A 24,960-nucleotide genomic window follows, 5' to 3' on the forward strand; every position below is an offset into this window, starting at 1 on the left:
GTTGGTAAATCATTGACATACATTACCAGAGATCCTGATCTTAGTTCTGACTCTGTTGGTAAATCATTGACATACATTACCAGAGATCCCGATCTTAGCTCTGACTCTGTTGGTAAATCATTGACATACATTGCCAGAGGTCCCGATCCTAGCCCACACTCTGTTGGTAAATCATTGACATACATTGACAGAGGTCCTGATCCTAGCCCTCACTCTGTTGGTAAATCATTGGCATACAGTGTCAGAAGTCCTGATCTTTAAAGTTCTGACTGATTGGAATTCTACTGCTACAGGAGTGATAAGTAAACATTTTGCTTTTATTTGTAGTTGGCAGGCTTTTGATAATGATATATATAAATATTACTTAACATGTTTATACTTATTTAAGCTTTCTGTACTAACATAATATATAGATCCTTTTATAGTGAGCATTTTGAATGCCTTGAGAATGGTGCTTAGCACTATAAGGAATTAATTCCTTGATAATAGAAAAAAAAAGAAAGAATAATATGACCTGAGTCTTTAAGGAGATTGGTAAATTGTTTTCATCATTTATACTTGGAATCATTTAGTAAGGGATGAGATCCTATGATAACTAATGGAATCTTGTATAAATGTCAGAGGCAGACTTCCTTGATAAATTTATTGGTTTAGGTAAGACAACAGTTTATATAACTATTGTAGGTGTTAATGGTAGTGAAATTGCATTAAAATATAACTTCTCTGCTGCAGTAGCAGTATCACTGTTTTGTTGTCTTAACTCATAGTGTAGTAGATAAAATACAACTTTATAATCTTCTGCAAAATAGAAATGTATATTTGCCAATACTTATGACAGTTTGATGTCCAGTTTTAAAGGTTTCTATGGCAACACCACTTCTTTTTTTAAGTTTGACTGTCAGACATATGGGTGTGCACATATGATTCTGTGAATAATATTCCATATATGCTTAGGTTAAGAGGACTTCTTGGTGTCACAGAATATTGAGCTATAGTGTGTTTAGTATAAGTTTGGATGAAAACCAATTACCTGTGAAAGAAATAAATGATCTCTGAGAAAGTTCTAATATCATTGTTTCGTTTACTGCTGCTCTTTCAGATTCATTTCTCTGCACATATTTTTTCTCGCTTGCATTCTTGCATTTTCTCGCTTGCACAACAATGTCTGTTCACTTTTTTCTCCATTCTCAAATCCAGTGCCGATTAATAAACTTTTTGTTTTACATCAATCCCTGAAAAAAAACTGAAAACTGTGAAAAGAGATATTCTGAAGTGCCTTCATAACAGTTTGTATCCATTTAAACTTGTTTAAACAGGACAATCAAGCCTTAGTCCTACATTGGTTGGGTTTGACAGGTTTCATAGTACGATACATATCAAGTCTGTCCAATCTCAAGCTCAGATTGTGGGTTAAGGCATTTTTTTAAGCTTGGCAATGATCAATTAAGTCTAGACTTGCCATCAGTTGTTTTCCTGTGGTTAAACTGATTACCAATTAACTTCCAAAAACAATTTATCTAAAGAAGAAAATGTTTTAGGACAATTAATGATTTTTGGTACTGTATTGACATTACTAAAGTAAAATATCTGTTCTGAGTCAATTTCTGACAGAAAGAGGCAAAAACAATGAGCAAAAATGAATCTGCACTAACATTGCTTTTTAGCTCACCTGGCTGAAGCTATTGCCATCACTTGGTGTCCGTCGTCATCGTCAGTTAACAATTTTTCCAAAATCTTCTTAACTGAAACTACTGCATGAAATTATATGAAACTTTGCACAGATGTTCCTTAGGGCATCTTGCACTAAAGTTGTGTTTAGATTTTTGATCTGTTGAAAAACATGGCCACCATTACTAAAAATAGAACATAGGGGTCAGACGGTAGCTTTTCCCATATAGATTTTTGACCAAAAAAGGTTAAAGTGTTCAGCATGATGAGGTCTATCTGTGGTCCAATTTTCAATTTAATCTGTTATGTCATAATTATTGTTATTGCCCTTTTTTCAAGGTTTTTTTTGTTGGTTTAATGTTATTTCTTTCAAACATCTTCTCCTCTGACACTACTTGACCAATTGGAACCAAACTTGGTATGTATGATCCTTGGGGTGTCATACACTAAAGTTATATCTAGATTTATAATCCGTTGAAAATCATGGCTTTCGTTACTAAAAATAGAACATAGGGATCAGACAGTAGTTTTTTTTGTAAATATCTCCAAAACCATTAGGTTTAGCCAAATCCTGACATAGGGTAAAAGTGCACAGCATGATGAGATTCTATCTGTGGTCTAATTTTCATTTAAATCTGTTAAGCCATGTTTTTTACTATTTTTAATGTTATTTCTTTCATAAATCTTCTCCTCTGACACTACTTGTCCAGTTGTTGGAACCAAACTTGGTATGAATGTCCCTTGGGGTATCTTGCACAAAAGATATGTTTAGATTTTTGATCTGTCAAAAAACATGGCTGCTGTTACTAAAAATAGAACATAGGAGTCAGACAGTAGATTTTTGCACATCATATCTCCAAAACTGTTTGGTTTAGCCAAATTCATTCAATTGCTGAAATGATCCTTATTATAAGTCTTACCAAAGTCTTCTTGAGTCAAGCCGCGTGCAGGTCCGGGTGTCAAAAGAATAGTCCTGCAGCAGCGCTAAACTTGTCGTAAAAGGCTACTAAATAGTGCTCAGGAACCTTGCCGGGGGCTAGGCACTCTGCCCACAGAGAAACTGGGATGTGTGCCCCAGGTGGTGGAATGGGGTACCTCTGGTGTGTTATATGCTGGGGTTGTCAGGCTATAATACAGAAAACCTGACCGCAGACCAGTGTTGGGAAAGATGCCACGTTCCTTGCACGTTAAAGATCCCTGCTGTGGTGTTCGATAGGAATAGGAACCTTTGCACTACGCCACAGGAGGCTAAATTGCCCGACCCTACCCATCCCTCCCTTTCATCTTGTGGCTCACCCTATTATCCTGATGTCCCAACCCATTTTTTATTTCATGTTCATTTTATCATCCATTTCATGTTCATCGTCTGAATATAGCTGAAATATTGCTGCTCGGACGTTAAACCCCAACAATCAATAGTTTTATCATGGTTCCTGTGTGTACTGACTTGGTCTATTGTTATTATTATACTTTGACCACAGTTAATTCAGTAAAATTTAAATATCTTACTTGAACCTTTGGAGTTTTGTTATTGTTTACATGTAATTTATTAGTAGTTTGCTGATATGATATGTTACTAAGTTTTAATTCTGAGAATTTATCACTAGCCTTTGTCAATTGGTTTATTTGTTGGTGTGGTCCTGATTGTCTGAGGCTGTCAACCCGACAAAGGGTTATAAAGGAATCATTTTGACTATGTATAAACATTTCTATGATAGAGTAACATGGGTGGGGGGTGGTTATTGATTGGTAATTAAAAATTCTAGCTAAAGAGGCTGTATAGAGATGCTACATATATTGTTTTAGCCATGTTTGGCCTGGCATAATTTCAAGAAATTATTTTCCTCCAATATATTTTTATGTAGGGGGTACTTTTTGAAAGTTTCATTTTTGAAAAGTCTTGTTCAGGTATAATGTAGGTAGAACATGAGCACAAAGATTAAATAATTGTATTTTGTATTAGTTGTTTAGTTTTTAGTAAATGTAGGCAAGGGTATATGTGACAACTGGATGCCTTGACCCCAGTTTTTTCACATAATTTTCTTGTCATGTATGTCAGATTTAACATAACTCAAAACTGGATGCACTTGACCCCAGTTTTTCACATAATTTTCTCGTTTATGTATGTCAGAACTAACATAACTTACAACTGGATGCGCTCGACCCCAGTTATGAGGGAGAACACAACTGGATGCTTCGACCCCAGTTCTTTTTCTCATGTTTATTACAGTTATATTGTATGAATCCTAAGCCAGAAGCTTCGACCCTGGTTTTCCTTATATTACTAGGTAATTGGTTAATAAAATAGGGTTTGTTTAAACATGTAAAAAATTAGGATTATCAAGACTTAGTCTGGGTAGCCCCCCCCCCCCCCCCCCAAGAAGCCAAACTTTTAATATGAACAGGTTTTGATGTTATATTTTATATATGTACATGTACATGCATGTTGTAGTTTCAATTTCAAAACATAAATTTAACCTCTCTTGCAAACACGATTGAACTTCTACCCAAGCGAACTAAAAATAACCACCAATCATCTACCTCTACGTCACAGATTACAGCATGACAATATGTTTAGAAATCAATAATCACGTGCATAGCTTATTATTGTATAAACTTAAATTTAATTAATTAAATTGCCTTTAAGACAATATCACCCAGCAATTACTGAAAGTTAGCCGGTAATAGGATTTGTAGTACAATTTATCATGTAGTTGATTTCTCAGAATATGTTTTGTATAGTTGAAATGTCAAAATCATTTGATTAGGAGGGAGTTTTAAAAGGTAAAAAAAAAATGATAATTTATCTACTTATGAAGAAAATTAAAAAGAATGTAGATAAAATATGATTTAAATGATTATTTAAGTTGCAAATCAACAAACTTAATGTATGGATTAGAATGCAACTTATGCAATTTAGTATATGTCGGAGAAATGCAAGAACGATTAAACAAAAGAATGTGCAGTCATCATTCGGGAATTAACACGACCAAATTCCTTACAGTTTATCAACACTTTAATCAACAAGATCATTCAATCCTCTCTATGAAAGTTCGTATTTTAGAAAAAATTTACCATCCTACGAACAGTCCCGTTCTAAGTAAAAACTATCGTAGGGAAAGAGAGGAGTATTGGATATGCAGACTAAGTACTGCAATACCTTACGGATGCATAGACAACATCAAAAGTATAGGAAACCTTTCAAGCCAATATAACAATAGCATAAATGTGATGAATTTATTTGACAAAATCCAAGACGGGAAAGGAGTCATGGCTATCGCCACTATACGTCACCTAAGTTACATGATGTCTCCATAGATGTTTTCTTCCTTTCATACAAAAACCTCTTGGACTTCATCACATTTGAACCAAACTTTATTCTATATCTCTCACTTTACCACACTCCCTTTACAAAACAAGTCTTGACACTCCTGTTTCTGACCCCACCTCATCATTATACAGACTTGTTGCCATCATTTTGGATATTGGTTTCCACAGAATCTTTAAACCAGTTTGTGTGAAAAGTCAAGATGAAGAAAATTGATCATTTCTTCCACTACCGTTTGTCAAGAAAGGTATAGATGCAATGAATTTGGCTAACATCCTCCATCACAAAAACGTTACCAACAAAATTCCCCCATATTTCAAAGACAAATTCATACCAATTATTTCATATTACTATACTTCACCCATTGCATCAAAAATTTTCAATTATAAAAGGCTATTTGCAGAACCTTGAGATTGAGGACTTCAAGGCTAAAGCACCTGACTGTTCTTGCAAAAACTCCAGTCAAATATGGTCCTTCTGGTCTCGTTGTTACAGGAGATTTAACCATCATTGAAAACGAATCTCTGCGTCATATCCTTTTTAAAGATCCCAAGTACCGTGAACCACGCTCCATAAATTGGAATTATAACTTTAAAGTTCTTATGGATGCCGTCAAGGACTATGCAGGAAAATGGATAAAGCAAGAAAAAGATTGATTTTCTGTCAGAGTGGTTAAAGGCTGTGAGGGCTACATCAGTTTTCAAAGACCCTGATGTAGCAAAAACATTGTCTACTATACATGACAAATATGTTGTCGTACCAGCAGACAAAGCCCAAAACAACATTGTTTTTGTCTGCAAAAAGTTTTACATCCAATGATTATTATCAGAGGTAGACGTAGAAAATAATAGCAGTGATAAGACCTATACTGCTACCACACTCTCCAAAGAAGAGATTGTGGTAAATCATAAATCTGTGCTATCCTCTTTTGGTCTCTCTTCCAAGGACGATGATTGTGATTTACCATCTATGTACTGGATTCCTAAACTCCACAAGAATCCATACAAACAACATTTCATAGCTGGATCTGCAAAATGTACCACCAAACCTCTTTCAAAACTTTTAACCTCTATACTCACAACTGTCAAAGAGGGCCTACTGTCCTACCACAATACTTGTTACTCCCATAGTGGTATTCATTCAATGTGGATCTTGAAAAACTTGAAGGATCTTTTGGAGACAATTAGTTCAAGACTATTATCTGAATATATTTGCATTAAAACCTATGAATTTTCAACACTGTATACTTCTATTCCCCATACTCACTTAAAATCCTGACAAAAACATTATACATCGTTGTTTTTCCAAAAAAGATGGTACACCTAGATACAACTATAGTTCTTGGTAGAGATTCCTCATACTTTGAGCACAATTTGTTCCCATTGGAATGCTGACAGTTTGTTGAAAAACGCGTCCACCACACTGGACAAATATGTTGTCGATTGAAAATTCCAGCATTTTGTAAACATCTTCCTCTGTATATTTGGAAGATGATTTGGAATTATTTCTGACAAAGTATGTGGAATCTCTACCAAGAACTATATAGTTGTATCTAGGTGTACCATCTTTTTTGGAAAAAATTTGGATCAACAATCAATTTCCGATCAGTCAGTGATCTGTCAGATCGATCCATTAAACTGGTGATCCTATCATGTGACCACAGGTCAGTCAATATATTTTGCAGATTCCGTTGTTTATTTGTTAGTTTTACACGCATAAACATAATGCAGTAGATTTAAACTTCAATTAATACTTTTATTTTATATTTGTTTTATTTTTAACAGATCATCCATCATTTTAAATAACAAAACTGCATGCAGATCGGTCACAGGTCATCGATTATTGATCCGTCAGTGATAAATTAGTCTGCGGTAATCGATCCGTCAAATTGTTGCCCAGATTGATTCAGGGACTGTACCACAATTTCCAGTATTAGGAAGTCAATAATACTGGTCAGTATTGTATATTGTTATATATCAAGATTTTGCCTTCAAATTATGTGTACTATCATAGTCATTTGATGATAGAAAATAAAATAATTTGTTTGATTTTGTACAAATTTCATTTCAGTATAATGAAGTTATAAACATAAAACTTTGCAAAATGTTCATTACCTAAAATGATGTTGTATTCCTTTTTGAGGAAATTTCTACTAGCTCATTTTTACTAGCTCAGCTGGAGGAAGTTGATGGTATTTAATTTTATAGCATATTTTCTGAAGATGTTTAAAATGCCTATAACATTCAATCAGTTTTTTTTTATTTGCCTTGCAGAAACTAAACATGCTTCCTATTGCATAGTTTAAAAAGCAAATATTAGCTAGCAGTATTGTCTAAATGTCAGTTTAACCATTTTATTTTCATCTGGAAACATTAGGGATCTTATTTGATTTTAGAACTTGAATAATGACTCTTTAAAGTAAAAGATAAATACATTTCTAGAATCAACTCCAATATGTTCTGACCGTAGAAATCAAACAAATACTCCATATATAAAAAAAGCCTTTAATAGATGGAGGATTGGCTGGTTCATTATTTATTGTGTTTTGTCTAATTAATTCCTTATTCTGTCTTGTCTTTATCAAATACCATGCAATGGATGTTTTTAAAGCAAGTTGCTGATAAATGTTTTCGGTGGTTGGTTAAACAGATCCTTTATGTACTAGGATGGGACAACTGTAGTAATACTGTTGGTTAAACAGATCCTTTATGTACCAGCATGGGACAACTGTAGTAATACTCAGTGGTTAAACAGATCATGTGTGTATCAGCATGGGACAACTGTAATAATACTCCTGGTAAAACAGATTCTTTATGTTCCAGCATGGGACAACTGTAGTAATACTCGTTGGTAGAACAGATCATGTGTGTATCAGCATGGGACAACGGTAGTGATACTTGAGGTAAAACAGATCACGTGTGTACCAGACCCCAATAATTTTGTAGCTTATAGACCCATGTGGCTTGTTTTCTAAGAATTCTATTTCTGTAAGTTGTTTGCAGGAACCTAATGTAACCTGCATCCATCTTGTTAAATATGCCAATTAATCATTTAGCCCATCATCATAACAATTACAATTCGATTTTATTTAGTTAGAATACTTAGACATGGTGTAGTCATCTATATCATGGTGCCCTAAGATACTGGAGCTTTATTCTGTCAATGATAAATTTTCAGGTCCCTTGTCCTCAATGTAATAAAGTAAGCCCATCATGGTGCTCCAGATACTCTAGCTCCCCTCTGTCAGTAATTCTTTGTCAGATCCTTTGTCTTTTGATGTGATTCAGGAAGCCAGTTCATGAAGCTCCAGGATACTACAACTCCTCCCTGTTAGTAATTCTTTGTCAGATCCCTGGTCCTCAATGTGGATCAGTAAGCCAGTTCATGGTGCTCCAGGATACTATAGCTCCCCTTTGTCAGTAATTCTTTGTCAGATCATTTATCTTTGGTGTGATTCAGCAGGTTCTCTTTGCTCAGAAATACTATAGCTTAATTCTGTCAGTAATTATTTGTCAGATCCCATGTCTTTGATATGATTCAGTAAGCTGGTTTATGGTGCTCTAGGATACAATAGCTTCCCTCTGTCAGTAATACTTTTTCTGATGTCCTAAATGTGATTCAGTCATCTAGTACATGGTGCTTTAGTATACATACTATCGCTTCCCTCTGTCAGTAATACCTTGTCAGAGCCTTCGTCATTAGCTAGTTAACAGTACCTCCGGAAACAGCCAGTTCTTGTTGTCAATGAACTTACTACTTCTTTCTGTCAGTAATAGTTTGTCAGATCCCTTGTCTTTGATGTGATTCAGTAAGGCAGTTCATGGTGCCAAAGGATACCATAGTTTCCCTCAGCTGTCAGTTATACTGGTAACAATAACCTCAAAGGTTTACATAAGACTGGTAGAAACACTAAGCATATATACAAGCTTGTATGTTGTCATAACATTGGATACTGGTCTGCTAATCTGTGAAGTTGACTAGTATACAACAAGCCTATATTACTAAACCCATTCATGCTTTAGAATTTCACACAAAGTAATTTGGCTCTTGTAGGTTTGGTTATTGAAGAATATTTAATATATCAAGTAAATGTCAGCCATCACTATCAATTGTAAAGACAATTTGAAAGTCTTTTGTTTCTATGGTTTTATATTTTGGGTATAGAATGTTGTTCAATTAATAGGGAACCATTCTGACTCTCAATTTACAAGTAAATCGGGGAAAGGAAAAACTCCAAGAAAAAAAAAAACATGAGTTCATAATTTATCAATATTGGTTTTATTTTTATTCTTCTTCCATTAATACCCATATATCAGAACCTCATATTATTCTCATAATGATAACAATACAGTGAAACTTCTCCAAACCGGCTGTCACTGGGACAAGAAAAAATGGCCGGTTTTGTGAAAAATAGCAATGCATTCTAAGGGCTGTTTCCATTAGTGTGTCCTATAACCCTACACATTGTCAGTTTGCTGGTCAAGACATGTTAAATGCCAATTCAAAACTTTTGGCCTTTTATTACATTTCAAAGCTTGCATCATTTGTAAATCATTTGATTTTACAAATGGACTGACGACAAGATAATGTTCACTGTTTTGAAAGAATGTGTATTAAAGATCACAGGGCTATTGGTGGTATACTATTACATAATTGTATTGTTTTCGTAAATTACCTATCGACAAAGTCTAATAATTTCACCCCTATGTTGGTTTTTCTTGGACACATGTGACATTAATTGACAGTTAAAAGATCGTAATGATCATACTATTAAATGACTCCAGTTGCCTGATGTGTGTACACCTCAATTAACAGAGAACCAGTGACAAAAGTGATTAATTTTGTTGTTCAAACTAACTGCTGTCCCCTTCAATTATCATCTGTCCACTGATGAAATGCAAACCAGTCAGTAAATGAATTAATAATTACGTAATATTACGTATCATGTAATCATTTAGTTTTGTTGACACATTTATTACAGGTGAACAATAACCGGGCGGCCGGAATTAAGAGGTTGTTAAGGGAAGACCGCTTTCTGAGGGTCCTGTTTTGAGAAGTTTCACTGTAATAAGAAATAGTAAAGTGCAATACCACACGACAGAGCCAATGGCCGGTTTAATTACCATTTAATAATATAGTACATATACAGATTCCTAAACATCTTTATAATGTCCTCATATAAGTATGTAAATATTTCAATGTACACAAACACTTATGTAAAGCGAACAAATCTCTTAGTGCATGATACAAAATCTCAAATAACAAGTATCTAAAAAAAATAATTAATGTGACCGATCGAGTTGACCCTGTCGTGCTGAATGATTTAACTGCCAAATCACATAAAACACATAACCTAAAAACGCCACCTATGGGCAGACAATTCAGAAGCAAATCATTGGGTATACTTTGAAGGGTTTTGACCCACAGTGTCCAGAGTGTAAAATAAAAGTGATTCCAGGAAACTTCCAATACCTTTTTACACAAAAAATAAGACTTGTATACAGTACTTTTAGTTTAAGATATCAGTTTTTCTCTCGGTTACTATAAAAGTACTTCTTTTTAAGAGTACCAATATCATGTAATTGGTAAAATTGTGTTTCTTGATTTCAATAGTGCCTTTAAGTTAGATGTGGGAACTTTACATTGCAGGGAATTTGTGATTTGAGTGATTCCCCTAAAAAAACATGAAATTGGTATCATACTTACAATAGATCTTCTATAGTTATAAGGCCAATTAAAATTAAACCACTGTTTCCTGTTAAGGTCAGAAAAAATGGGTCAGTAGGTCAGGATTTTATTTTATTTACCTCCCTCCCCACCTCACCCCAAATTTCATAGAAAACATCTTATTAGCCATCTGGACTATGTGGAAACATAAAATTGACTACCATCTGTAAAATGTCGGGTCTTTTAGTAGTACTTTTTTGGTGCTTGTTAACTAGAAAATTAACTCAGTCAGTGGGTCAAATCTCGAGTCAGTCAGGTGTAACTGGGAACAGAGGTATAATTTATTTGGCCTATGTAGAATTATGAGGCTCCTTTTGATTTCATTTTTTATACATAAGAAAGATGTGTCAGTGTAGTAATTTTTCTGTAAATATTTAAAATTACCTGCAATGAATGAATTTATCACAAATAAAAACCAATAGAAAAAACATGTAGTTTAATTGAAAGCTTTAATTATTCACACTAATGGATTCTTAGTATATGGTTAATGTGTTTCTATCATGTTTCAAGGTAATCAAGAAACAGCAAAATAGAGTTGAATTACTAAGAACTTGTGATTATAGCTATTTCTGGTACAAATTCTGATTTTAAAGCAAAAGTGACTTAACAAGAGGAACATTTCATTGTAGAAAGTTGTAAATGATTTACAATGTCCAATGGGAGAAAATTAAAGCATTGTTAGAAAAAAGAGGTGGAAAAAAGTCTTTGTAAGAAAAACATCAACCTGATGAAGAACATGGTTTCTAAGAGTGAGAGATTCACATGTCCAATGATATCATTTACAAAATAATAATGTCATCCTACTGAAGTACATGTATTATGGAACCTTAATATGTATTTTCCTATGAACTGAAATATTTTTCTATTTTTCAATATACCGGTATTATGTTTAAAACAAAACTTATGAGTAACAAAGAAGACTGATCATTGTGTATTTCAGATGAAAGAATTATTCCTGGGGTTGGGGTGAGGTGGAGTGGGCGGTTACAGGGCATGTACATTGTCATTTTCATTTCAGAAAACCTTTGATGAATCTTGTAACACAAGAATTACTGAGTTAAGATGTGTTATTGTATTGTTGATTAAGTAACATTTGGCGATCATTTGAGTAGCATTACAAAAAGTTCATTGTTCTATGCTGCAGAGGGTGATCGTAGTTGTAGATTTCTATCTGTCCGTTTTGTGGATACAACTCTTCTAAAACCTCTTGATGGATTCTTTTGATATTTGCTATGGGGTATTGATATGAAATGCAAATGTACATACGACATACACATTTTGATTCAGCAAATTTTGTAGGAGTTATGGGACTTTGTGGAAACCTTGTGGATGCAACTCCTCTGAAATCACTTGATTGATTCTTTCAGTAGTTGATTTGATGTATTGTCAACAAGTATATAAGTGGATACTACACTTTCAATGTGATTCATTGAATTTTGTAGAAGTTATGAGATGTAGATATTCTTCAGCATGCTTCAACGCGAGACAACCTTATGGACACAGCTCCTCTAAATTACTCTATAAATTAATGTGATATTGGAGCAGGTCTTTGATGTGGTGTACTAGAAAGATCTTTTGACAATGTTAGCTATTTATATGTAAGTTTATAAGTGTTATACCTCCACATTAAATAGGGAATTCAATGATAAACATTTTGTTTTCTAAGGACATGTGAGCTATTGCCATCACTTGGCGTCCGTCGTCGTCGTTAACAATTTTTCAAAACTTTTCTCCTATGAAACTACTTGACCAATTGGAACCAAACTTGGTATGAATGTTCCTTGGGGTATCCTGCATAGAACTGGTGTGGGAATTTTGATCTGTCGAAAAACATGGCCTCTGTTACTAAAAATAGAACATAGGGGTCAGACAGAAGTTTTTCACATATATCTCCAAAACTGTTATGTTCTCTGATTCTGATTCAGAGTTATTGCCCTTTTTCAACGTTTTTTGCCATTTTTAGCTCACCTGGCCAAAGGCCAGGTGAGCTATTGCCATCATTTGGCATCCGTCATCGTCGTTAAGTATTATATAGAACTCTTCTCCTCTAAAACTACTTGACTAATTAGAAGCAAACTTGGTAGGAATGTTTCTTGGGGTATCCTGCACAGAACTAATGTGGGGATTTTTGATTCGTCAAAAATATGGCTGCCGTTAATAAAAATAGAACATAGGGGTCAGACAGTAGTTTTTCACATATATCTCCTAAACCGTTAGGTTTAGCTGAAATCTGACAGGGATAAAAGTGTTCAGCATGATGAGATCTATCTCTGGTCAAATTTTGGTTTTAATCCGTTAAGTCATGTTGGAGTTATTGCCCCTTTTCAACGTTTTTTTGCTATTTTTTATGTTATTTCTTTCAAAAATCTTCTCTGACACTATTTTACCAATTGAAACAAAACTTGGTATAAATGTTCCTTGCGGTAACCTGCATAGAATTGAAGTGGGGTTTTTTGATCCGTCGAAAAACATGGCCACAGTTACTAAAAATAGAACATAGGGGTCAGACAGTAGTTTTTCGCATATATCTCCAAAACCGTTAGGTTTAGCCAAATTCTTTCAATAGCTGAAATGATCCTTATTTTTAGGACTACAAAAGCCTTCAGGCATGAAATTTGTCAGAAGCCTTCTTATTAGAGTTATTTCCCTTGAAAGGGGAAAATGACAGGTTTTTTTTTTACAGTTTTCAGCCAGTGTCTTGAAAACTATGATAGATTTAGACTTTCATTTACTGAAATGATCCTTATGATAAGTCTTATCAAAGTTTTCTTGAGTCAAAATTGTTGGACAACTTCTTGTTTAATTTATTGTCCTTGAAAGGCAAAATTCAGCAAGGTGAGCGAATCAGGCTCCTGGGAGCCTCTTGTTTTTATTAAGCATGAACAATTCTGCTTCTTATAGTGAACATTAAAACTCAAGACAGCTGGTTTGGTTTAAAGAGAACACAATGGTCAAAAACAAGTTTACCAGGGTTTAATTACAAATGTCATATGCAGCTGCACAAAACAAATAACTTAGGACTGTTTAATGACTTTGTGTGATACTAACTGGTCAACGTGGTAATTTTATTTTCATGGGTTAAAATTGCTGCACTTTACAGTCACTATAAAATAGGAAGTATACTTTATGTAACAGATGATGTGCATTTATGAAATGTAACAGATTATCCATTTATTACCTCAGTAATTCAGATATTAATTTGACAAATGTTACATGTTCAGTCATTGATGATACTCTTAACACTGAAATAGAAGATGACTTCATTATTTTGAAATCATTAATTTAGATTTTTATGTGGATTAAAGGTGACTTATTCTGGAGGAAGTAACTATGAACAAGTATGTATGTGTTAAATCAGTGAGGTTGGGATTGATATAGCAGAGATAAACTGATCCATAAAAATATCATTGTGTATTGGAATAGGTATATAATATGTTACTGTAAACTGGGAAATTTTGCCCATTTTTTTTCTTTTTTTTCCCCACCGTTTCAACAATCAGTCCTTTCGAGCAGTTTTGGATACCTGATAGGTCCTAAAATCAGATTTTACCGATCAAATATTCAAGTCTATTTTTTTCCTTAAAAATACCTTTAAAATACTGAACATATCTCAGTTGACAAACAAGTGTAATCAATTATCAAACCTTTTGTTTACATGAGAACTTTAGTTAAGAAATAGTTACCATGTATCCATACCCTTTGGGTATACCAAAACCCCCTAGTTAGTAATGAAAAGGGAATTATTATAATCTGTTAATGCTTTTGTTAAAATTAATAATCCTTCCTTTTGAACAACTTGTTTGAATCGTTTATTAACCCTCCCCTAGTTAGTAATGAAAAGGGAATTATTATAATCTGTTAATGCTTTTGTTAAAATTAATAATCCTTCCTTTTGAACAACTTGTTTGAATCGTTTATTAGCCCTCTCTTTCCTAGATAAATCCATATATCATTTGTTCTTCACTCCAGCCTGTATTATACATATTGACAAGTGGCCATTACAGAATGAGGATTTATTGAACTATTTATAAAGACATTGCTGATTCAAAAGTTCAGTTTGTAAAAGGAAACTTTTTTTTAATACATCTGTTATACAGGAACTGTTTGTAATGAATATAATTAATGAATATTTAAAGAATCTATTTTCTTGAAATCCTGGGAGTCCATACTTCATTGTCAATGTGACCATTACTGTATCTGTTAGTTAATAATTCATCAATTGTAAATTGTTTTCTCATTGTGTGTGTCATTATACAGTCAGAGAGATAGGATCTTCATACAATGTCAGATTGCTTTAACATATATTCTGTATTTAATTTTCTCTTCTTTCTTGTTCTGACACTGTGTCTTTAATCAGACTTAAACTATTGATATGTGCATGAAGAGTGACATTTACTTTTTATTGTGGTAATTTTCCTTTTTTATTTATTTACTTAAAAATGTTAATGAGCTTCAATAATCAACATAAACAAACCAAAAGTCATTGAACAACCCTAACTGAATCAATCTTGGCAGTGTGGATGATGTGCACAGGTAGGGTATTTTCTATTTGTGTACACCTTCATTGTTCCATATATAGTGTCTCATAATCACAAGAGAAAGATAATGATGACAAGAGAAAAAAGGACTGTTGTCAAAATAGATGTCTGTTCTCATCATGGGAAAGATTGCTAGAGGAGTAAACATTTCCCCATTGAAGTGGTTTCAAGAAAAAAACCTGACCTCATGGAAGAAGCAGGAACTGTCCTCATAATTATGATTAACTGGGTATTAACCTTCATCATGGAACCTATTTTCTATGGGAATGGTATCATTGGAATGATGGAAGTTGTTGAGAAATAATACTTTCCTTGTGATAAAGGTTGATGGAGAGTTAACCTTTCCTCACTGAAAGGGTTGATAGAGGAAAAAATCTTGTCTCAATGGTTTAGATTGTCAAAAGAGTAAAGGTGTCTTCATGGAGGATATTGACAAATGAAAGATGTATCTTTTTAGAAGAGGCTGCCAGAGGAATTAATGTCTCTCTGTTGTGGACAGAGGAACAAACCTGTCTTCACAAACGGTCAGAGGTCTGTCCTCTTGAGAGATGTTGACTGTTTCATAGATATGTTGGCTAAGGAGGAAATCTGTCAGGAAAATTATTGAATTTCTGGCGATATGAAAATTAAAAGCAAATAAGAACAATTTTAAAATGCAAAGGATTAGCAGCCAATTTAGGTGCAATAATGTTACAAAACTACAAATGACACAAGTCGTGATGATTTTGTCAACTAATGGATGAAAAATGTTTTTCCCTATTACAGTATCTCTGTTTTAATTGTCCTGCATCACAGTCTAGACAGTTGACAAATGATGCTTTTAGCTTCTGGCAAGACAAGATGAGGGTCCTAAATGTAGATTGATGAGGGATGAAAGTGTAAATACCATGTATATTGACATTACATTAAATAGTTAGGAAGTTGTTGAGTTATTCATTCTATAATGGACATATTCAATTACATACAACATTGTTATTAATAAACAGAATGTCAGAAGCCATAGTAATAATTCAGTTTAATTTGGTTTGCTCTTAAATTTATATTTTGTCAGTGGCAGATCCAGAGATCTAGAAGGGAGAGCTAACTAGGGCCCCAAATTTGTTCTCAAGAAAACATATGAGAAAAATATATATGGAAATAATGTAATAATACATAATAATATTAACTTCTGTTAACAATACAATACAAGATATTGGACTGGCTTGATTAAAATTTAGAACTATATTCTTTGCTGGGTGTTTTATCAATGTTGTAATATTAAACATATGATATTTAAGATTTTCTTTTAAATCACTAAGTGAGGCACCCTCTACCCCCGGATTCCCCAGTGTGTATATCTTCAGATTTATCATGCAAGGAACTCTTAAATGGTCATTATTCATTTGAATTAAAATTCTATTTCATTTCAGAGTAATCTATAAATAATACAGTAATGCAGACTTGAAATATGGTGGTGTAATTGTTCATACAAGGGGTAAATATTTGTCATTATTGTACTTCAAGTCAACTTGCTGAATTTTGATTGGTTCAATACGAGGGTAATATTCTACTCTATCACATGTCTCAGAGGGTGATAGTTTTTTTTGTCTATTACCCTCGTGTGAAAAGCTTAACTGGTTTTGGTAAAAATAGGTATCAGTTCAATCTTAGTCAGTTTTGTGTTTGAGGGAATCAATATGTGCAACATACTTACCAGTAACATCAATTAATAAATGAAATTCAGCAGACGTATATATATATTTTTTTGTTATGATGCCAAATCTACTATGAATTTGTACTCAAACATTTCTGATTGTTTTGTAAAATTAAAAAGTGACCGAGGCTTGAACTGGAATTGAGATAGTGTTCAAGTGAGAATTTCTGTCACTGTTGTTCAATTTCCATACAGGTTCCATACTACTTATTCAACCAATGAGCTTTTAGAACATACGCAAAAATAGTCCTCTACAGGTTTTGGTGCACTTGTGTTATGTTGTCATTGAAAAAGTGTGCATCAAACCTGCACAAGTGAGCATGCGTTTGACAGGGAACTATATTTCCTTTATTTCTACACGAAATGGTCACTGTAACTTACTGAATTAAATATTTTTTTATGAGTTCTGCATGAAGACCCCTTTTTGTGAAATGTAGGGGAATCCCCATTCTATTTTTAGCTCATTGTCTTCTAGGAGCCGGTGTCACACTGCAAGATAGTAAACCTCAAATAATATTTTCAGGGCTATTAGTGTATACATGTACATGCAGCTTTTAGGTGATGTATAGTCTTTTTTTTAGGTTTAACTTAAGGTAAAAGCTTCATAACTCATTGAACTTAGTGAAATTAGCATTGAAGCCTATGGGAAGTGACATTAGTGGTTTGTAGCCTACACTGCATTAATTATTAATTCTCAACTTTTTTTAGGTGTTAATTCTGACTCGTACAGACCTATGATAACAGTTGGATTAAATAAGTATACACAAGAAAACTTAAAACAGAAAAAACAATAAAAAAACAAACAAAAATACAAATAAAACAAAAGAAAACATTTTACTGACATTTCTGTATGTGAGCAGGGAAAAGGTCACAAAAAAGGGTCCACAATTGATGTTAACAGTTTCAAATGAATACACACTTAATACATTGTCATCCAACGATTTTCTCCAGGTAACAAACTGCCCTAATATGTTATTTATATATTACTAAATAGTGGTATATTGATCTATATATAACTAAATAGTGGTATATTGATCTTATTTTAAAACTTTATTCTGTAATTGAAGAATATACCATTCTTATTATGGTTTTATCACTTCATCAAGTTCATGAGAAAGCATTTGTTTAGTCTTGGATGTTCAGAAAAATGCTTTAGTTATGTAAAAAAAAAAAAACAAGAAAAGAAGTTAAAAAAAACACAAGAATAGAAGTTATATTTCCTTGCTGATTTATTAATGATTGTCTGAATTGACATTAATCTTTGTTCTCCTGTAGTTATACTGGTTTTTAGGCAGGTCACAATGAGCTTGTGAAACTGGAAGGACAAGTCAATAAAAATAATTTAGAATGACATAAAACATTTTAGTGCTAATTCATTACCAAAAGATTTCTAATTTGAATAATTTCTGTTGTTGAAATATTCAGGTTGATAATAACAATAGTCTTTCATTACTGGTGCAACTGGTTACTAGAGGAACCAGTATAACAACTCCATCTTTCAGGTCCTAATGATTTGTTCTGAGCACCATCTATCCAGTGTTGGTCGTTGAACTGGAAATTAAGTCTTTACCTGTTAACACCTCACCTGTCTCGACAAGTTACCATCTTTCCCTGATGTGTTGTATCAATTGTTTGGATTATTAAAGACACCAAAGCATAAAGAGAAAAAAGGTAAGAATTTTTTTAATTAAAAATCATTTTATCTAGAAACAAAAAAAAGAGTCAAGTGTGATGAGCATCACTGAACAGGGCTACATTACTGGAGTCTCTCTCAGTAAGTTGGTTTCTTCACTGTAACAAATTGAATGTATATTTCTTCCTTTAAATCTATGAAGCATGAAGTAATCCTCTTAGACTATTTTATGTATCACTTGCATCAATTTATGATAGCATTTAAATGAAAAATATGAGTTATTTGATGTTATTTATCAATAACATTATGAAATGATCATATGTTTTTACCAATTATGTCATTAAGATATTTGCTGAGCTTTTCAAATTAGCTGTAATTGGCAGTCTCATTAGTGGAATTATATGTATTATTTACAATAATTTGTTCATATTTGTTCAATCTCTGCTTGAAAAGTTGTCATGTACAATTTTAATATGGTACAAAATATCACATGACAGATCAATACTATTATTTCAGAAGCCAAAAAGTAAACTTTAAAGCAACAAAGCTAGCTGAAAATCTTTTTTCATGACCACACCCAGTAAACTTAGTATTGATTATTGTAAAGTATTAACCATAACAATTCTATGAATTCTAACAATTATACAAAATATAAAACTAGACCACTAGTACCAAGTTTATCCTGTTGTCTTTTTTTTTCTTCAATGAATTTTCTATTCATGCCCAGATTCATTGGGACCAACACAGAATACATTGGGAAAGAATAATTATTTTTACTTGGAAACATGATTTTTCACCAATTTTCTTGCCTTGCTTTGCTCAGACTTTTATTTCTTTTAACGTCACCTAACACTGATATTAAGGATGTGCCACTGCTATTGTAATACAGTGGACCTAACCATATCAAGGATACGCCCCTGCTATTGTTATACAATGGACCTAACCCTGATATCAAAAATGCACCCCTGCTATTGTAATAATGCTATGATTTGTAAAATAAAGTGTGATGTTAATGTACATCAAGAATAACTTGAATTTCATTGTTTTTATCCCTATGACAATGAAGTGGTGAAGGGGATAAAATATGACTACTATCTGTCAAGGTTGAGAGGTCAAATTTTCTGCATATTTTGATTTTATGTATTTCTTGGTATTTTAGCTAAGTAAGTAATATAATTTGTGTCCTGACTGAATCCTGAATAGTTAGATCTAAGGAAGTTTCATGGAGGTTAATGATTCCCTATCATTGGGACATCATATGACCTTGACCTTCAACTTCAAGGTCAGATGTAAAGATTTTCCATTAGGCTGAATCTTAAACAGCAAGATTGCCTCAAGGTTAAATTAAAATATTTTTATGAGAGGTAAATTTATTTGAGCTGTTATAACTTTAGCTATGATTTTGATATTTGATGTGATTGTGTGTCACAATACGACTACTTGCCTTGCCCTTGTATCATTATGACTTGCATATGAATAGTTCTGTTAAGTTATTGGCTTGGTTGATACAGGTGTTTCTAAGGATAAGGTTATTTTTGGATACCTTAATTGAAATGCCTTTTATGCACTACTTAGTAAGATAGCTATGGGTGATGAATATTTTATATCTTTTTATAGGCCTACATACTTCTTGTAACTTTTAAATGTGAATTTCAGTGTTGTTACATTATTTGTCTAATTTACATATAATTGATCTAATTATTTAAGATCAAAACGCACATAGGAAATTAATAAGCAATTAACATGTCTGTCAAATATTGCTATTTAATCTTCATTTACATTTTTTTTTCTTTACTGAATACTAAAATACTAATGTGATACAAAATCAGATGTTTCAGAATTCTCTCTTTATGAAACTAACAAGGAACTTGTAATAGGTTTCTGTAATTAATTGTAAGTGTTTGTAAGAATCTGGCAAAATGGAAAAAAAATCAGATACCTGTATAGCAAAACCCACTGATCTGACAATAATATATCACTCAAGGATACTTTCTCTTTTTGAAAAGACCATTTTTTATCTCTGCATTATTGGATTTGCTCAGAAATTTTTTTAATAGAATCTCAGAAAAAAAGAGATTTTTGACAGAGTTATCGGCCCTTGAAATGTTTGTTTTCAGTGCATTTCAATGAAATTGTATCTCAATGGTCCAGCATGATATGAAAGATCTTGTCTGTTTTCCTTGATTCTGATGTTGCAAATAGTCAAATTACACTATCAAAATAATGGGTTTTTTTTCATACCGTGTTTCACTTGCTGCCTGATTCTTACAGGGACTAACACTTAAATGTGTATTTTAACATGCAGAGTTATAGCTCAGTCAGTTTTATAGGGTTTAAACATAGGATATTCATGTATTAAAGACTGTGAATCCATAAGGAAACCTATGTGGCCCTTTTTTAAGATATAAAATTGACATAAATTTCATCAAAGGACTTTTATTATTTATTTTTATAAATATACTATCATGAAAAGTTATGAGGTTAAATGGAAGACCCAGGCAGTGTATGGTATTTGCAAGATTTAGTTTCCAAAAAGTTTTCATCCATAAATAGTATGAATATTGTTTTGTAATTAACTAAAATAGTAAGAATAAATTGAGTTAGATAGAAGTACTAAATAACCTTTTGTAAAAGGGAAATAACTCTTTGATATGTCCAAAATCTAGTTGATTTGTTAGGGAAAATAAATTCTGAGTCATTTTCACATCATAATTAGTTTAACATTACATTGAAACTAAGAAAGTTGAGGAAAAAACTCCTTTATATTGTAATAGTGCTGTGGACGACTAAGGATTCTAACTTTAATGGACCTAGAAGGTATACGACTATATCATATGTCAATGGAAAGATAAATCAATGTAGTTTTTGAATATCATTCTTTTTTAACTGAAAAGTTTGTTTGTTTGGGTTTAACGTCCGAGCAGCAATATTTCAGCTATATTCAGACGATGAACATGAAATGGATGATAAAATGAACATGAAATGAAAAAGAAAGGATGGGACAGAAGGATAATAGGGTGGACAAATTTTGATTGCCACTGGAAAAAGGGGGGATGGGTAAGGTCGGGCAATTTATCCTCCTGTGGCAGAGCGCAAAGGTTCCTACTCCTATCGAATACTACAGCAGGGTTCTTTAACGTGCGAGGAACGTGGCATCTTTCCCAACACGGTGCACCACTATGGTTTGCGGTCAGGTTTTCCGTATTATAGCCTGACAACCCCAGCATGTAACACGCCAGGGGTACCCCATTCCACCACCTGGGGCACACATCCCAGTTGCTCAGATAAAAAAAAAAAAAAAAAAAAAAAAAAAGATTCCTTGTAAAAGTTCTAAAGGCAAAAATAAGTAAGAAGTTCAGAGGCAATAAAAGACGTCTAAGATTTTTTTACCTCTCAAAAAGACTCCAGTTTTAGTAGCCGTATGAATAGGACACAATGGTAACATTGTTGTTATAGAATATTAGTTCAAAGGAAACATCACTGTCCTGGCCAGGGGCAGATCAAGATTATTAAAAAAAGAGAGATGGGCTCTGATCAAGACACTTAAAAACAGGGGATACAATCTATCCTTTGCTATATTTACTGTCTATAAGTTTTTATAATTTTTTTTTGCGGCGTAAACATACATGTACATAGCAGTTGTAGTAAGTGGTTTGTGCATTGAATTGTGCGTTACTTCTGTTGTCATATTTTGACAAGGTAGAAAAGTTGTTTCGAACATTTACAATGTCGTAGTTTTAATTTTCGGGCAGCTAATCATGTCTGTCTGCTTCACTACCCTAGGATTACGGTCTTGCCCCCTCCCTTCTTGCAATGGGAGTGACAGGACAGTAACCCTTGCCTAATGCAGATGCTGTAAAATATAGGAATTGGAAATAAGCCATAATTTGGAAAAATTTTATCGGTCTATATGATAGTAAAGGCTGACTTTATTTGAAATAATCAGTTTACAAAAAATCTTTGTAACGTTGTCTTTTTTACCGTCACATACTAGATGACTTTTAAGCAATGGCAGGGTTTCCCTTCTTTGTTTAAACCAGAATGACATAATTTATATAAGAACAGATCGATCAGCGCTTAAGGAAAAACAGAGAAAAGGTGTTAACATTAATATCCTAGCAATGAACCTGGTCCAAACCCCAGTTTTTTTTTTTTAACAAGCTATTGTTGACAAATTTCTCAGCCTCCGAGGAATCAAAACCTTTGGAAAAATCAAAATGTTAATAATGCTGAATGTTGTATGAGTTTATATAGAGGAAATATTCCTTATCATGACCAATATATTGATTTGCCTTAGATTCAGTGAAGACAATCTACTGACTAGTGTCTTCTTAAAACATGGAATACTACATGAATAAATAGGTAATATTTTGGGGGAAAATAATTGTTAATATTTGGTACTTTTTATTATTATGAGAGGTTCTGGACAGGGATTTCCAGTTCTTGCCTCTTCTAACAACATTTTAAAACATCAGACTGAACAGTAGTGAATATTGAAATGATGAAACAAATTTTATTTCACAATAGAATATTTGATAATAGATTATTTGAAGGGAACAAGACACATTTTAATTGATGAACCAAATCTAGTTGTATTGTCAGCACCTTTATATTGAGAAAAAAGAAATTACCCAACATTATCCACATCAATATTATAGGTCTCGACATTTTTTGTAGCAGAAAATATTGTCATAAGGAACTAGTGTATAAAATATCTTTTTGTTTTGCAAATCGCAAGCAGATACCTTCAAGATAGGATTAGAAAATGTCTTTATCATCATGCATGAGTCAGATATTGTTGAAATAATACCAAAGTTCTATTCAGTATTAACCTTTGCAGTTGGACATTCCCAGAACTAAAATTGTAATGATGTTCTGCAGTTTAAGGACTTTTTTGGTTTGCTATACTTTATTGGAGGGAAAAATTAAATTTCATTATAATATGGTGAATTTAAAGTGAATACTGGAACTAGTTTTGTGCATTTACATGTAGGTGTAAGTTTGTTTCTGTTGTCACAGGTAAAAGGTGTTGTAAATTGATGATAAAAGTAGACTGGTATGTGATGTACTGTGGCTACCTGAACATAGAAGGTAAATATCCTATAAATGTCATTATAATAAAACATTGTCATTTTATCTTCTCTTTCTATTATTATTGTTATATTTTAGGTTTTAAAGTATCATTATATTTTTATTAAGATCTTTTGATAAACCAATTATTTTTATTCTGTTGATTTGAATATTACCTTGTAACAAATGCTTCTTTTTATGGTATAAATAGATGCTTCATTGGAAAAATGTAATAGGCTGAAGTGTCACATAGCTCATATTTGATTTTTTTTTACTGGGAAATTGTCTCTAGTTTTCCTAGGTATTGTAATATTTAAAGTCACATGATATTTCTTTTCTAACCAAAGTTGTAAGATAATATTTTTGTGTAGGTGTGTGGGTATTTAGGAAAGGAGGATGTTTCTAACTGTAAAAAAGAACAAATATATACACTAATAAAAGTGTACTTTATCAGAAACTGGTGTTAGTTATTTGAGATAATGTTTCTCCTTCAGAAAGGGTTTCTAGCTTGACAGAAATATATTACATTTGACTTAAATTTAAATTTAGATGTTGCTTGCTTTGAATCTTGTGATCTTTCAGTCATTGAAGCAAATGATCTCTGCTGTAAGAACACTTACTCTGCTGGTGAACCCTGAAAGTCTGCATTTTTTACTTTCTGATTTCTGTGTGTGTTTGTGTGTTTGTTTGTTTTGTTTTTTTTTATTTGGGGGGGGGGGGGTTCTAGTTTTCTTTTCTGTATTTTTTTATCCATGACCATCATTTTTTGCATCACTTTAACCAATTCCTATGATTTCACTTTGATTCCAGGATTCCTAGGGGAAATAATCTAAATAAAGGGTTTTGACATGTTAAAACCTCATAAGTGCAACTCCTCCTAAACTGCTCAAGGGATTTTGATGTCATTTTTTAGGAAGGTTGGTATCATATCTACAATATAGGTTGAAAATTATTGAAGATATTTGAAGAAGCAACGGAACAGGTAGGAAATGCGAGGCTCTGTCGAGCTATTTCCCCCGTTCCAAGCCGAATACACATATCTTCAATAATTTTCGACAATGTACCTATATTGTTTTTATCCTGTTATATTAATAGTTCTGTGCATGTGTACATTTTTAAAATAAAATTTTAAAATGCATATCCCCTGAGGAGCCCGATCGTTAAACCGGAAGAAAAAAAATTAATCCACATGGCGAATGACTCACTAAATACTGAAATTCAATCCGCACCATATAATCTGTCAAAGCTGTTTGAAGATAATAAGCAATGTATCAAAATTTATTTAATTCCAAGAGATATATAA

The 24,960-nt window shown here is 33.0% G+C and overlaps 1 protein-coding gene across 12 annotated transcripts in view; it reads left to right on the top strand.

Annotated features, from left to right (window-relative positions):
• The window catches only part of LOC148626994 (neuronal calcium sensor 2-like), a 95,174-nt gene that overhangs the window by 30,350 nt on the left and 39,864 nt on the right, over positions 1 to 24,960 (top strand). The window contains exons 3-8 of one of the 12 annotated variants that reach the window (XM_088565151.1): positions 6,781 to 6,948; positions 7,662 to 7,898; positions 16,671 to 16,735; positions 17,663 to 17,711; positions 18,457 to 18,625; positions 23,607 to 23,678. The exons of 1 other annotated variant lie outside the window; for it this stretch is intronic. The gene's annotated coding sequence lies outside the window, so the exon portion shown is untranslated. Of the gene's footprint in view, positions 1 to 6,780; positions 6,949 to 7,661; positions 7,899 to 13,511; positions 14,062 to 14,590; positions 16,736 to 16,786; positions 18,626 to 23,606; positions 23,679 to 24,960 lie in introns of those variants that run through there. 10 more of the 12 variants (XM_088565159.1, XM_088565122.1, XM_088565184.1 and 7 more) reach the window with 10 other exon arrangements.

The sequence above is a fragment of the Perna viridis genome, chromosome 1, assembly GCF_037379345.1.
Source record: "Perna viridis isolate PV_CMFRI_1.1 ecotype Kerala chromosome 1, ASM3737934v1, whole genome shotgun sequence".
Lineage (NCBI taxonomy): Eukaryota > Metazoa > Mollusca > Bivalvia > Mytilida > Mytilidae > Perna > Perna viridis.